We start from the raw sequence: 16468 nt of genomic DNA on the forward strand, positions 1-16468 counted from the left end.
ACTAAACTATATAAAGTTTTTCTTTCTTACATCAATATTGAATTACATTGGATTTAAATGTTATTTTGCATTTATGCTGGCGCAAGTGAAGAGTGAATCAAGCCTTAAGAGAACATTTTTCTACTTGAAACTCAGCTTTTTTTTTTTTTTTTTTTTGCTTATGACCCGGTTTCCATTTTTGCGTGTGTGCAGTGACTACTATAGAATTTTGAAGCTTATTAAATTATCTGTATTGACTCCTGGGTATTTAGTGAGGGCATCTGAACCTAGACTGCCATAACTATCATTTCCCTCTTTCCTTAGGGTAGAGGCAATCTTTTTCCCTGTAAAGATGAGAAAAATGAGCATATCTGACCATGTCACGAGGACATGACTGGGATATGAAAATGTTCCGTTCACCTTATAATCTGACCACTAGTGTATGCTATTGAAAAATGACAGGCAAATTACTGGATAGTTACTTGAGAGCATTAACACAAAGCCACTTTGCTAATGAGTTACTCTTTGGAGACAAGCATGTGACAGGTTATTAAATGAAAACTCAGGTGTCCAATTCCCCATTGCTCATAAGCAGATTTGCCTAGTAGAATTATCCCTTCCTATACCTTGGAAATCTATTACACTATGTACAATATCTAAACATATTGGGCCGGATCCTTAGTGGGTGTAGATCAGCATAGCTCCACTAAAGTCAGTGAGTCACGCCAATTTTGCTCCACCTGAGGATCTGGTTTATTATTACATTTGGAGAGCAATGTCTTTTCTAAACGTATCTTCTGGAATACATTTTCATTATGTTCCCATTCTGAAATTGTTGGGCCAGATTTTCAAACATGTGCACAGCCATCTTGCATGAATCAGTCAGCTAGGTCTGCATTGCTTTGTGGGAGATCTAGTCCTCCAGGGAGCCTAGATTATAGGAGATAATGGAGGCCCAAACTAAAACTTCCACAATGTATTGCAGTAGGGAAATGCAGTTTAATATTGAGCTGACTCAACTTTTGGGTCAATTCAACAAATGAAATTAAACATTTCAATTTCAGTAATGTCAATGTTTAGTTTTGATTGGAAAATATCAAAATGAAACATTTCAAAATCCATTTTTTATTTTGGAATTTCTGTTCCATGAAAAGTTTTGAAATTTTAACTTTGTCCTGTTTCAGGATCAAAACCATTTGGAAATATCAGAATTTTCTGTGATCTGGGATGAGAATTCTGAATTTCAGCTCTAATTCTGAACATTTAATATCTGAGCCTAATGGACTCTGGTCTTGCCCTCCCATGGCTCACTTGCTTAAATCTGAATTTCTTTTCTTCTTTCGCATTTTTTCTTCCCTCTCCTTCTCATTCTTCTTCTTCCTACACCTCCTGATAGGCCACAGGCCACTGTGAAAACAGTGCTAACCTTAATTAGTTGCTGGAGTAGACAGAGTAAATGTGAACTCAGAAATGTTGTTCCCTTCCTGTTTCTATCTCTACTCTAGAAGCTTCTCTGGTTAGAAGCAGCCTGCAGCATGAAGGGACTGTTTGTATTCAGTCTTCTTGTTCTTCAATAAAGTTCAGACACAGTTCCATTTCTGTCTGTTTCTGCTTGTTGTCGCACCCTCTTCGGCGGCTCTGGACAGAAGAAAATATCCCTGATCAGCACAATTGTTTAGTGGATTATGAACAGGCAGAGTCAGAGAGAACCTTTTCTGAAAACTCAGAGTGCCTTAAAGATTAGGAATTGGACCTAGAAGTGAAGGAGGAATCAGTAGAAAGTGAAGAACATTACTTCAATGTACTCCGGACAGCTATCTGGTATACATCATACAATCTGTCTCTGTCTGGCCTGAATGGGCAGCACTGAGTAGGGAGTTCAGCAGATGAACTGGAGATGAACGTGTGCATCAAAATTGCTAGATTATTTTCTGAGAGACTGGATTGGTACATGATGTTTTCCTAATAACATATGAAGATTAGGTCTCTATGCTCATATTGTTACATCTTTTAGCTGCCTTTTAATATAACTGATCATGAGATTTTTATTGACTTGTTTTGTGAATTTTAGTAGGAGTAGATGGTGTTATGAGGGACAGATTCACACCCAAACAAGGGAGCTGTAGCTAAAACCTTTTAAGGCCTTGGCTGTGCAACATCTTGTATAACAGGATGTAGACGAGTCAGCATCAGGTTAGAGGGCAGATCCCAGTGACAAATGATGATGAAGCAGTCAGATCTGCAGCACTATTTGTAATGTCTCAGGTATATGGAATAAAGGTTTGTTACTGTAAAGCCTCAGGGATTTCTGTCTTATTGACAGAACCAGACTATCATGTCAGAAGTAAACTTCTTTAAACAACTAACAAAATCATCCAAAGCACAGGACTTGGTGGCAGGGCCGGCTTCAGGGTTTTGGCCTCCCCAAGCAGCCAAAAAAAAAAAAAAAAGCCGCGATCGCGATGTGCGGCGGCAATTCAGTGGAAGGTCCTTCGCTCCGAGCCGGAGTGAGGGACCGTCCGCCGAATTGCTGCCGAATAGCTGGACGTGCCACCCCTCTCCAGAGTGGCCGCCCCAAGCACCTGCTTGACAAGCTGGTGCCTGGAGCCGGCCCTGCTTGGTGGTGTTGGGGACTTCATCTACCCAGACATTTGTTGGGAAAATAAAACAGCAGGGCACAGATTATCCAGCAAGGTCTTGGAATGTATTGGAGACAATTTTTTATTTCATAAGGTGGAGAAAGCTACTAGGGGAGAGGCTGTTCTAGATCTGATTTTGACAAATAGGGAGGAACCAGTTGAGAATTTGACAGTGGAAGGCAACTTGGGTGAAAGTGATCATGAAATGGTAGAGTTCATGATTCTAAGGAATGGTAGGAGGGAGCATGGGCGCCGACTCTGTGGGCTGGAACACCTACAGGGAAAAATTAGCATGTGCTCTGCACCCACCGTCAGCCAAGCTCCCCCTGCCCCCCCACCAAGCGTGCCACATCTCTGCTCCTCCCCCTTGCTCCCAGTGCTTCCTGCCCTCCCGCCGCCTAACAGCTGTTTGGAGGCACTTAGGACTTTCTGGGAGGCAGGGGGAGAAACGGGGATGTGGTGTACTCAGGGGAGGAGGTGGAGAAGAGACAGGGCAGGGATGGGGACTTGGGGGAAGTGGGTAGAATGGGGGTGGGAAGGGGGGGCTGGGGTTGGAAAAGGTGGGGTGAAATGGGGGGGTGGGCAGTGCAGAGACGAGCCAGGGGTGGGGCGAGCACCACCCCCGGCCAGAGGGGAAGTTGGCACCTATGGGAGGGAGAACAGCAAAATAAAGACAATAGATTTCAAAATTTTAGCAAACTCCGGGAGTTGGTAGGTAAGATCCCATAGGAAGCAAGTATAAGGGGAAAAACAATTGAAGACAGTTGGCAGTTTTTCAAAGAGACATTATTAAGGGCACAAGAGCAAACTATCCCACTGAGTAGGAAAGGTAGGAAGTATGACAAGAGATCATTCTGGCTTAACCAGGAGATCGTCAATGATCTAAAAAACAAAGAAGAGTCTTACAAAAAATGGAAACTAGGTCAAATTACAAAGGATGAATATAAAAAAATAACACACAAATGCAGGGACAAAATTAGAAAGGCCAAAGCACAAAACGCTATCAAACTAGCTAGAGACATAAAGAGTAACAAGAAAAACATTCTACAAATACATTAGAAGTAAGAGGAAGACCAAGGACTCAATGAGGGAGGAAAAACAATAACAAAAAATGTGGAAATGGCAGAGGTGCTTGATGACGTTTTTGTTTCAGTTTTCATCAAGAAGGTTGGTGGTAATCTGCCATCTAACATAGTGAATGCCAGTGAAAATGAGGTAGGATTAGAGGCTAAAATAGGGAAACAAGAAGTTAAAAATTACGTGGCTAAATTCGATGTCTTCACGTCAGCCAGGGCCTGATGAAATACATCCTAGAATACTCAAGGAGCTGACTGAGGAGATATCTGAGCCATTAGCGATTATCCTCAAAAAGTCATGGAAGACGGGAGAGATTCCAGAAGACTGGAAAAGGGCAAATATAGTGTCCATCTACAAAAAAGGGAAATAAGGACAACCTGGGGAATTACAGACCAGTCAGCTTAACTTCTGTACCTGGAAAGATAATAGTGCAAATAATTAAGCAATCAATTTGCAAACATCTAGAAGATAATAAGATGAGAAAATAACAGTCAGCATGGATTTGTCAAGAACAAATTGTGTCAAACCAACCTGATAGCTTTCTTTGACAGGGTAACAAGCCTTGTGGATGGGGGGAAGCAATAGAAGTGGTATACCTTGACTTTAGTAAAGCTTTTGATACTGTCTCGCATGACCTTCTCATAAACTAAGGAAATTCAACCTAGATGGAGCTACTAAAAGGTCGGTGCAAAACTGGTCGGAAAACCATTCCCAGAGAGTAGTTATCAGAGAGGTTCACAGTCATGCTGCAAGGGTGTAATGAGTGGGGTCCCACAGGGATCAGTTCTTGGTCCAGTTCTGTTCAATATCTTCATCTATGATTTAGCTAATGGCATAGAGAGTACACTTATAAAGTTTGCAGACAATACCAAGCTGGGAGGGGTTGCATGGGCTTTGGAGGATAGGATTAAAATTCAACATGATCTGGAAAAACTGGAGAAATGATCTGAAGTAAATAGGATGAAATTCAATAAGGACAAATGCAAAGTACTCCACTTGGGAAGGAACAATCAGTTGCACACATGCAAAATGGGAAATGACTGTCTGGGAAGGAGTACTGTGGAAAGGGATCTGGGGATCATAGTGGCTCACAAGCTAAATATTAGTCAACATTGCAAAAAAAGCAAACATCATTCTGGGATGTATTAGCAAGAGTGTTGTAAGCAAGACATGAGAAGTAATTCCTCTGCACTGATTAGGCTTCAACTGGAGTATTGTGTCCAGTTCTGGGCACTACATTTCAGGAAAGATGTGGACAAATTGGAGAAAGTCCAGAGAAGAGCAACAAAAATGATTCAAGGACTAGAGAACATGACATATGAGGGAAGATTGAAAAAAAATTGGGGTTGTTTAGTCTGGAAAAGGGAAGACAGAGGAGATATAAGTTTTCAAGTACATAAGGTTGTTATAAGGAGGAGGGAGAAAAATTATTATTAACCTCTGATGATAGGACAAGAAGTGATGGGCTCAAATTGCAGCAAGAGAGGTTTAGCTTGGATATTAGGAAAAACTTCCCAGTTGTCAAGTTGGTTAAGCACTGGAGTAAATTGTCTAGGGCGGTTGTGAAATCTCCATCTTTGGAGGTTTTTAAGAGCAGTTTTGACAAACACCTGTCAGGAATGGTCTAGATAATACTTATTCCTGCCATGAGTGCAGGGTACTAGACTAGATGACCTCTCAAGGTCCCTTCCAATTCTATGATTCTATGCCCCTGGAAGGGCAAAGCAACCAGCAGATCTGGTTGTTAGATTTAGCTAATCAGACAAAATAAACACAAACCTCAGACATGGCAGGCAGCCAGATTTCAGTTCCTGGACCAATGGACACAGAAGGGGATGTCTTCAACAGTTAGCTCTTCTTCAGAGCACAATGGTAAAATTATAAAATTGCCAAAGGTCTGAATGAAAATGATAGAATAAGAGCTGCAACACTGCTGTCTTGGGGGGGGGGGGGGGGAAATGGCCCATGCTCCGGCAGCACCTGGACATGTCACCAGCACACTGCAATGATGTCTCCAAAACTTTGGACACCACTCCAAAACCATTTCGAACCTACGCTAAATGCTATATATGAATGCTACCTCTTCAGCAAGTGGGAGCAAGTATCTCCAGAAAAACTGTTGACCTGTATATTGCCAAGCTGTCCAAAATGGCAGATTCTCGTGAGCACGACATTTTCAAGGAGGGGTTGATAGGAGATTGTTTAGTCATAGGAACCCAAAGACAAATGAACTCAGATGAGAATGCTCAGAAACCTCACATTAACACTAATAGGGGCCATAGAAATAGGTAAAGTGAGCAAACACGCTCTCTCTCACCTGGAGATGATAAACTCTTGTTGCATAAGTACTGTTCTAGTATTTGTTGTTTTAAGTTTGTTATTACAGAACCAAATTTTGTTACTTAGGTATTCTATCTTAAACAGGACAAGAGGAAGGTCTGAGAGACAGCTTCCCACCCATAAGAGCGAGCTGCAGCTAGAATCTCTAAAGGCCTGACCTGTGCAACATCTTGTTAACAGACTGTAGAATAGTCAGCAGTAGGTCAGAGGACAGATCACAGTGATTAAAAAATAAAGAAACGGTCAGTACTGTTCGTAACGTCTCAGATGAATGGAATAAAGGTGTGTTACACAGAAACCCCTGAGGCTTTACAGTCTTATTGACAGAACCAGAACCGATGAGGCTGCCCTTTAGTGACTTCCGTTCCTTCAGAGATAGAGGTTTTTCTTGCTATTATTTCTAACTGCTCATGAAAGGGCCTTGAATAATCTACTTTGGCCCAGGCTAAACGATGCTTTGAGAAGTGAAGGAAAGATGTTCTCAATGCAGGCATGATCAGAGTCTTGGCCACCTGCTTTAATTGTTCCCCTCATCCTATTAAAAACCCGTTTTCTTAGATTGAGTTTTAAACAGCTGTTTTTTTTGTTTTTGTTTTTTTTTCATCTAGTGCATTTCTCACAGACACTGACATCTGAGTGATGGTATTTGCTGCCTCATCTGAGAAGATGTATAGCTGCTTGTCATCATAGAAATCATATGCACATATATGTTTCACAGTCAGCAGTACATACAACAAGGCTTGGTCTGTTTCTCTCATATATATAGAATAATGGGCATCAACAAAGTAAATTAGGACCAAATTTTACAGTCCTTTCTCAGTAAGACTCCACTGGAAGTTATATATGAGTTATGATGGCAGAATGTGGCAATAATAGTAAACCAAGAAGAGCAAACAGTCCAGTGTTGTTAAATTTAGGACTTTAATAGCCTTACACTCTTGTTCCCAGAATCTTCCTGAATCAAGAACAGGTGGTGGCACCACCTGGTACACTCATGCTAATGAAGACAACATAATTCTGTCTCTAGGTAATTTTCACTTCCAAATGTCATTTCCAGTGATGAAGGTCTTCAGCACTAATTTCACTTGATGTTATGAGTTAGAATGACAGAAGTAATTAGAATGTATCACCGGCTAGTTGCTGGCCAAATGTAAAAGTTTTTTTGGAATTTTATACAAAAGTAAAAGTATCTGCAAACAATAATCTCTCCAACTATAACTTTAACTGAGCCAGAGTGATTAAAAAACAAACAAACCAAACTTGTTACAATTCACTGAAGCTAACACCTTTGCATGTTAATTACAGCTAAAAGAAAATTGTTATGGTCTTTTTATAAACTGCTGGAAAATAGAGATTATAGTTAACATATTTAGTCATTAAATATTAAATATGTTAAGAGAATGCAAGAATTCTTTATCATTGTTAACTGTCTGGAGACTACAGAGGTATACAGACATGTCAGAAGGACTAACCATCAGTTCACTGGGTCTGTGGGACTACTCAAATTGGAGGTGAAAATAGGAAATGTATTGACTTGCCATTTATCTGCCAAAAGAGTGTTTGGTTTCCCCCATCACCTCACCAATGATTTCAACAAGGTTGAGAATTTTTTCATACAGTTCTATTCAATCGTCTGAAGAGGGATTGTTTTATGATGCAATAGCAGCCACAAAAGAGAGAGAGACCCTTTTTAAACAAGTTCAAAGGTAACACAAGATTGGAGCAATTGTTTTATGTTCCCTTTAAAATACCGTTATTTAACTTATCTTATACTTTTAGGACTAAGTTTTCAGAAGAGCTCAGCTCCCATTTAGAGATGTAAAATAAATTGAAAATCTGGCTCCAATAGTGAGTACTGATTTGGCAAATTTGAAAATATGGCTTTCAAATGATTAAAAAAACTGGATAACATGAGGAGACGCTTGAACCCACTCATCTCCTTTCACTATATTTAAAGATATGGGGTTAGCACCTCATTTTTCTTGGGAGATGCTCTCAACTTGTCAGTTTCAGTTGGGAAGAAAAATTACACAGATCCTTGTATAGGAAGATATTAGCCCTCTGCGGGATTGCTGTAGAGTGCTTCTTTCTAGTTTATTGATATTACACAGCAACGTTAGCAAAGAAAAGAAGTTTAAAACAAAACAATGTTGTTTTTTTCTTCCACACAAGATAACCTATGTCAATTTAGTTGTCTCTTTCTCTTAGTACATAAAACAGGTAAGATTTTGGAATAAACTCCATGAACAGTTGCAATCTGTTTTGCTTCTGGGACATGAACCAAAGTCCCTTGCAGTCATTGGGACTCATTTCAATGACCTTTGGATCACAACCATAAAGAACTCAACAAATAGACTAGACAACTCTCTCTTTTCAAATAAGCTGCTGAACTATAGTGTAAGATGTGCTCTCCATGCACTTGTGAACTGTATTCAGGATACAGTTGCCAAAGCTGTTCAAGGAACAGAGGGTCCTGTGGCACCTTTAAGACTAACAGAAGTATTGGGAGCATAAGCTTTCGTGGGCAAGAACCACACTTCAGGTTCTTACCCACAAAAGCTTATGCTCCCAATACTTCTGTTAGTCTTAAAGGTGCCACAGGACCCTCTGTTGCTTTTTACAGATTCAGACTAACACGGCTACCCCTCTGATACAAAGCTGTTCAAGTTTTTCCAAAGCAATTTATTGCATGTGCTGGACAACAGCTGTTTAAATGAAAATTGCATTCACATGCATAAAATGTAGTCAAGCAATCTTGGGTTACATATGAAAATAAAGGTCTGTGTGAAGTTTTGTTATAGCCTTGATGGTCCCAGGATCTGAGAGAGAAAAAGGGGGGAAGATAATATCTTTTATTGAATAAACTTCTGTTGTTAGAAGAGACAGACAAGCGTTCAAGCAATAGAGTAGTTGGTTTCATCAACAGAAATTGATCCAGTAGAAGATATTAGCTCATCCACCTTGTCTCTCTCAAAATAAAGGTAAGTTATATTCATGTTCAGTGCATGCCACAAATAGTAAGAAAGGAGCTGAATAAATATGTACTTTCTTAGTTCCTAGTGAAAGTGGTTGAGTAAGAAGCATATCTCCATCTTACTGGACCCAGAGGTATCATTTTCTATTTGAACAGCTTGGGGAAACAGGTTGCTTACATCAACATGCTCTTTAAAGTAAAAAGCCTGGCACAGGACCCAGAGCTCACACATCATAACCTTCTAGGGCTTCATCTTTTGTCCCAGTTTGTCTAGCTGATCCCAAGTATCAGAGGGGTAGCCGTGTTAGTCTGAATCTGTAAAAAGCAACAGAGGGTCCTGTGGCACCTTTGAGACTAACAGAAGTACTGGGAGCATAAGCTTTCGTGGGTAAGAACCTCACTTCTTCAGATGCAAGTAATGGAAATCTCCAGAGGCAGGTATATATCAGTGTGGAGATAACGAGGTTAGTTCAATCAGGGAGGGTGAGGTGCTCTGCTAGCAGTTGAGGTGTGAACACCAAGGGAGGAGAAACTGTTTCTGTAGTTGGATAGCCATTCACAGTCTTTGTTTAATCCTGATCTGATGGTGTCAAATTTGCAAATGAACTGGAGCTCAGCAGTTTCTCTTTGGAGTCTGGTCCTGAAGTTTTTTTGCTGTAAGATGGCAACCTTTACATCTGCTATTGTGTGGCCAGGGAGGTTGAAGTGTTCTCCTACAGGTTTTTGTATATTGCCATTCCTGATATCTGACTTGTGTCCATTTATCCTCTTGCGTAGTGACTGTCCAGTTTGGCCAATGTACATAGCAGAGGGGCATTGCTGGCATATGATGGCATATATAACATTGGTGGACGTGCAGGTGAATGAGCCGGTGATGTTGGAGCTGATCTGGTTAGGTCCAGTGATGGTGTTGCTGGTGTAGATATGTGGGCAGAGTTGGCATCGAGGTTTGTTGCATGGGTTGGTTCCTGAGTTAGAGTTGTTATGGTGCGGTGCGTGGTTGCTGGTGAGAATATGCTTAAGGTTGGCAGGTTGTCTGTGGGCGAGGACTGGCCTGCCTCCCAAGGTCTGTGAAAGTGAGGGATCATTGTCCAGGATGGGTTGTAGATCACTGATGATGCGTTGGAGAGGTTTAAGCTGAGGACTGTAGGTGATGGCCAGTGGAGTTCTGTTGGTTTCTCTTCTGGGCCTGTCTTGTAGCAGGAGGCTTCTGGGTACACGTCTGGCTCTGTTGATTTGTTTCTTTATTTCCTTGTGTGGGTATCGTAGTTTTGCCAACTCTGCCCACATATCTACACCAGCAACACCATCACTGGACCTAACCAGATCAGCTACAACATCACCGGCTCATTCACCTGCACGTCCACCAATGTTATATATGCCATCATATGCCAGCAATGCCCCTCTGCTATGTACATTGGCCAAACTGGACAGTCACTACGCAAGAGGATAAATGGACACAAGTCAGATATCAGGAATGGCAATATACAAAAACCTGTAGGAGAACACTTCAACCTCCCTGGCCACACAATAGCAGATGTAAAGGTTGCCATCTTACAGCAAAAAAACTTCAGGACCAGACTCCAAAGAGAAACTGCTGAGCTCCAGTTCATTTGCAAATTTGACACCATCAGATCAGGATTAAACAAAGACTGTGAATGGCTATCCAACTACAGAAACAGTTTCTCCTCCCTTGGTGTTCACACCTCAACTGCTAGCAGAGCACCTCACCCTCCCTGATTGAACTAACCTCGTTATCTCCACACTGATATATACCTGCCTCTGGAGATTTCCATTACTTGCATCTGAAGAAGTGAGGTTCTTACCCACGAAAGCTTATGCTCCCAGTACTTCTGTTAGTCTCAAAGGTGCCACAGGACCCTCTGTTGCTTTTTACAGATTCAGACTAACACGGCTACCCCTCTGATACTTGACACCATGCAAGGCACTGCATTTAGCCGTATGGAATGGAAATCTATCAACCTCATGAAGAAACTTGCACAAATACAGACAGATATCATCTTCCTTTCCAAATGCAAACAGATGGACATCATACCAAATGGACTGAAGGTGAAAAATCCATTGCTATCTACATACTGCACAGACCACAGTGAGAGATTATGCCATACGTTATCAAAGAAACTGAGGAACCACCTGATCAGCATCCTATACAGCAAACAGAAAAACATCAAGAAAGAGCTCTCCAACCTGGAGACTCTCATTAATAACCAACCCTCCACACAAACGGACTTTACTAAAATAAGACAGGAGATCTACATTACACACTTCACCTCTCTACAAAGGAAAAAGGACCGTAAGCTGTCTAAAATCCTACCTGCCACATGGGGCCACAACAGGGGTACCCCTAACTCACCCAGCAATATCGTCAATTTATCCAGCTACACACTCAACCCAGCAGAAGAGTCTGTCCTATCTCGGGGACTCTCCTTTTGCCCCAGCACCCCCACGAACATGATACAGTTCTGTGGTGATCTGGAAGCCTACTTTCGCCGCCTCCGACTCAAAGAATACTTTCATGATAACACTGAACAGCGCACTGATACACAGATACCCTCCCACCAACAACACAGGAAGAAGAACTCCACATGGACTCCTCCTGAGGGTCGAAATGACAGTCTGGACCTATACATAGAATGCTTCCGCCGACGTGCACAGGCAGAAATTGTGGAAAAACAACATCGCTTGCCTCATAACCTAAGTCGTGCAGAACGCAATGCCATCCACAGCCTCAGAAACCACCCTGACATTATCATCAAAGAAGCTGATAAAGGAGGTGCTGTTGTCATCATGAACAGGTCTGACTACCAGAAGGAGGCTGCCAGACAACTCTCCAATACCCAATTCTACAGGCCGCTTTCCTCAGATCCCACTGAGGAATACACTAAGAAACTACACCATCTACTCAGGACACTCCCTACACTAACACAAGAACAAATCAACATACCCTTAGAGCCCCGACCGGGGTTATTCTATCTACTACCTAAGATCCACAAACCTGGAAATCCTGGACGCCCCATCATCTCGGGCATTGGCACTCTCACTGAAGGACTGTCTGGATATGTGGACTCCCTACTCAGACCCTACGCCACCAGCACTCCTAGCTACCTCCGTGACACCACAGATTTCCTGAGGAAACTACAATGCATTGGTGACCTCCCAGAAAACACCATCCTAGCCACCATGGATGTAGAGGCTCTCTACACAAACATCCCACATACAGATGGAATACAAGCTGTCAGGAACAGTATTCCTGATGATGACACAGCACAACTCATTGCTGAGCTCTGTGACTTTATCCTCACGCACAACTATTTCAAATTTGGTGACAATATATACCTCCAGACCAGTGGCACCGCTATGGGCACCCGCATGGCCCCACAATATGCCAACATTTTTATGGCTGACCTGGAACAACGCTTCCTCAGCTCCCGTCCACTCATGCCCCTTCTCTACCTACGCTATATTGATGACATCTTCATCATCTGGACCCATGGGAAGGAGGCCCTGGAAGAATTCCACCATGCTTTCAACAGCTTCCACCCCACCATCAACCTCAGCCTGGACCAATCTACACGGGAGGTCCACTTCCTGGACACCACCGTACAAATAAGCGATGGCCACATTAACACCACCCTATACCGAAAACCCACCGACCGCTATGCCTACCTTCATGCCTCCAGCTTCCACCCCGGTCACACCACACGATCCATCGTCTACAGCCAAGCACTGAGGTACAATCGCATCTGCTCCAACCCCTCAGACAGAGACCAACACCTACAAGATCTTCACCTAGCATTCTCAAAACTACGATACCCACACAAGGAAATAAAGAAACAAATCAACAGAGCCAGACGTGTACCCAGAAGCCTCCTGCTACAAGACAGGCCCAGAAGAGAAACCAACAGAACTCCACTGGCCATCACCTACAGTCCTCAGCTTAAACCTCTCCAACGCATCATCAGTGATCTACAACCCATCCTGGACAATGATCCCTCACTTTCACAGACCTTGGGAGGCAGGCCAGTCCTCGCCCACAGACAACCTGCCAACCTTAAGCATATTCTCACCAGCAACCACGCACCGCACCATAACAACTCTAACTCAGGAACCAACCCATGCAACAAACCTCGATGCCAACTCTGCCCACATATCTACACCAGCAACACCATCACTGGACCTAACCAGATCAGCTACAACATCACCGGCTCATTCACCTGCACGTCCACCAATGTTATATATGCCATCATATGCCAGCAATGCCCCTCTGCTATGTACATTGGCCAAACTGGACAGTCACTACGCAAGAGGATAAATGGACACAAGTCAGATATCAGGAATGGCAATATACAAAAACCTGTAGGAGAACACTTCAACCTCCCTGGCCACACAATAGCAGATGTAAAGGTTGCCATCTTACAGCAAAAAAACTTCAGGACCAGACTCCAAAGAGAAACTGCTGAGCTCCAGTTCATTTGCAAATTTGACACCATCAGATCAGGATTAAACAAAGACTGTGAATGGCTATCCAACTACAGAAACAGTTTCTCCTCCCTTGGTGTTCACACCTCAACTGCTAGCAGAGCACCTCACCCTCCCTGATTGAACTAACCTCGTTATCTCCACACTGATATATACCTGCCTCTGGAGATTTCCATTACTTGCATCTGAAGAAGTGAGGTTCTTACCCACGAAAGCTTATGCTCCCAGTACTTCTGTTAGTCTCAAAGGTGCCACAGGACCCTCTGTTGCTTTTAGCTGATCCCAGTCTCTCATAATGATAAATAGAGTGTTTTATCTTTCATTCTATATTTAATGAGAGTTGTAAACACGTGTTGTTCTTTACATAAAAGTTGGTGGAATGGTAATAAAATATCCAATAAAATGGTTTATTGGTATCCTAGGACATTTGGGCAGAGAGCCCCAAATGACTTGAAATGTGAAAGAGGAGGTGTGGCTCTCCAATTCACAATGAGCAATCTGACATTATCACTGAAACACTACAACAGTTATTGTTCCAACTCTTTAAACCAGGTTAATTACTGATCCTGTTCCTATAGAATGCTGATTCCCTCTTCAACAGCCGTTGGTCATCAAGGTTTAAAACCTATACAGATTGTCCAAGAATAGCCCAGTAGAAATCCAACAGAAATTAATCTTTACACTTTCTTAACTGTGTCAAAAAAAATCAACCACAAAAGATTTAAAAAATAAAACCAATGGGTCAGTGACACATTTCATTCTTTTGTGTGTGCACATTTCACAAAGTTTACCAACGTGTAAAAACTCAGGGCCGAAGTCCCTGGCAACATAGTCTGGTGAAAAAGAGGACTGTGCTGGAAGGCAGGAGACCTGTAGTCTATTCCTTACTATGGCACTGACCCGGTTTGAAACTTGGGCAAGTCATTCATCTCTCTGTCTGTAATTTTCCTCCCATCCCATCTGCCTTGTCTATTTAGACTAATCTAGTTGAGGCATAGAGTGCCTCTCACTATGTATTTTATATAGCACCTGGCTTTGGCCCCATATTATCTGTCTCTAAATGCTACTGTAATATAAATAATTACACAAAGACCTATGGTAAACAAATAGGAAAGTTACAAAGTCAACCACACAAGTAAATCCTAGAATGAGGGTCGTCTGTACAATCTTAATTTGCCCCCTTGTGCTTATGCATGATGATAGTCTTTTAGTTACACGATCACATACAATTTTTTCCACAGGACACATTCAGCATAGGCGCCAGCCCTGGAGCACCCATTGGGGAAAAAAATGGTGGGTGCTGAGCACCCACCAGCAGCCCCTGTACCAGAACCTCCCCCTCTCCCAAACGCCTCTTGCCTGCTGGCAGACCCCTCCAATCAGCATCTTCCTTGCTCTCCCAGGGCCTACCGCCTGCTGCCGACCAGCTGTTTCACAGCATCAGGAGGCACTGTGGGGGAGGGGGGAGGAGCAAGGGCACAGCATGCTTGAGAGAGGGGGCATGAGGATGGGAAGATGCAGGGAAAAGGCAGGGGGGGGGTGAGGCCTTGGGGGAAGGGGTGGTGTGGAGGGTGGGGCCTGGATGGAGCCGGGGGAGGAGCACCCCCGGCAGATTAGAAACTCAGCACCTATGACATTCAGTGTGCACAATAAACAGTACTCAATTAATGAGCAACTATTCAATATTTTGTTAATCCTCATCATTCAAAATTCATGCCTTATTTACTACATATGATTCAAATCTTGGTCTGAATATCGATTTCTTAATTTCCCCATGGGCTTTTCTATGGTGCTTGTCACTATAATATCTGAGGGTTTCACAAACTTTAATGATTTTATTTTCACAACACCCCAATAAGGTCAAGTGTTGGTATTATCCCTAATTTACAGAACTGAGACAGCGGAGGTTAAGGTCAAGAGTATCTACTAACTTTAGCTGCCCAAATGCAGACCCTTAGGATCTACTTTTTTCAGAGTACTTAGCATTTTATATCGCCTTCTGTTCAAAGCTCAGTTCCCACTGAGTGCTTGCCTCATGGTCTGAAGTTCCTTACTCATAACATGAGGAATACATAGTTAAAAACCACTGGGAAAAGTTTGATTTAAATGACTTGCCCAACTTCATATAGGAACTTCGTAGCAGAGGCAGGGATAGAATCCAGTTTCACAGTACAACACTCAGCTGCCTTAACCGTAAGACCATCTATTCTCTTTCTACAGTCCCCTACATAATTCACTATGCACTTTCTAACTTGAACGAATAATTCATCTCCAGAGAAGCTCTAACTTGCATATGGAAAGAGGCAGGGATCCTGTGGAAAAACTAGTATGCGGACATGGAATTAAAGACTTATCATAATGCAGTCACACAAGGAATCAAATTAAGATTGCACAGGCAAAGTACATGGCATCTGGTCCTAATATTCCATTTATTTGAACAGATGCTTCATTTACAATTACTGCTGAAACACACACACTGTCTGGTAGTGCTAATGGGTTAAGTAGGAGTGCTATGACTATTGTATGGCTACCACCACACTCTGATGCAGAGGTCAGAAATTCAGGGCTAGTCTACACTGGCAACGTTAAAGCACTGCCGTGGCTTGTGTGGTCGCGGCAGAGTGCTGGAAGAGAGCTCTCCCAATGCTCTAAAAAAACCACCTCCATGAGGGCAGTAGCTTCCAGCAATGGGAGCATGGCTCCCAATGTTGGTGCACTGTCTACACTGGTGCTTCACAGCGCTGAAAGTTGCTGCACTCAGGGGGGTGTTTTTTCACCCCCCGGAGCAAGAAAGTTGCAGCGCTGTAAAGTGACAGTGCAGACAAGCCCTCATGTTCTTGTTCACACACACACACACACACACACAGAGTAAAATTCATTTGATAGAAGTAATGTGTTTAAAATAATCAGGTCTTTGTGTTATTTGTCCTGTTCCCAACCAGGGTAATTCTGCTTCCAG

General features: G+C 42.6%; 1 long non-coding RNA gene across 1 annotated transcript in view; it reads right to left on the minus strand.

Annotated features, from left to right (window-relative positions):
* Nucleotides 1–584: 584 nt before the first annotated feature.
* LOC135981675 (uncharacterized) overlaps nucleotides 585–16468 on the minus strand; it is a 28760-nt gene continuing 12876 nt past the window's right edge. The window contains exon 3 of the long non-coding RNA XR_010598814.1: nucleotides 585–1617. This is a non-coding gene — a long non-coding RNA (uncharacterized LOC135981675). The remainder of the gene's footprint in view (nucleotides 1618–16468) is intronic.

This window comes from Chrysemys picta, chromosome 2 (assembly GCF_011386835.1).
Source record: "Chrysemys picta bellii isolate R12L10 chromosome 2, ASM1138683v2, whole genome shotgun sequence".
NCBI classification, from domain to species: Eukaryota; Metazoa; Chordata; order Testudines; family Emydidae; genus Chrysemys; species Chrysemys picta.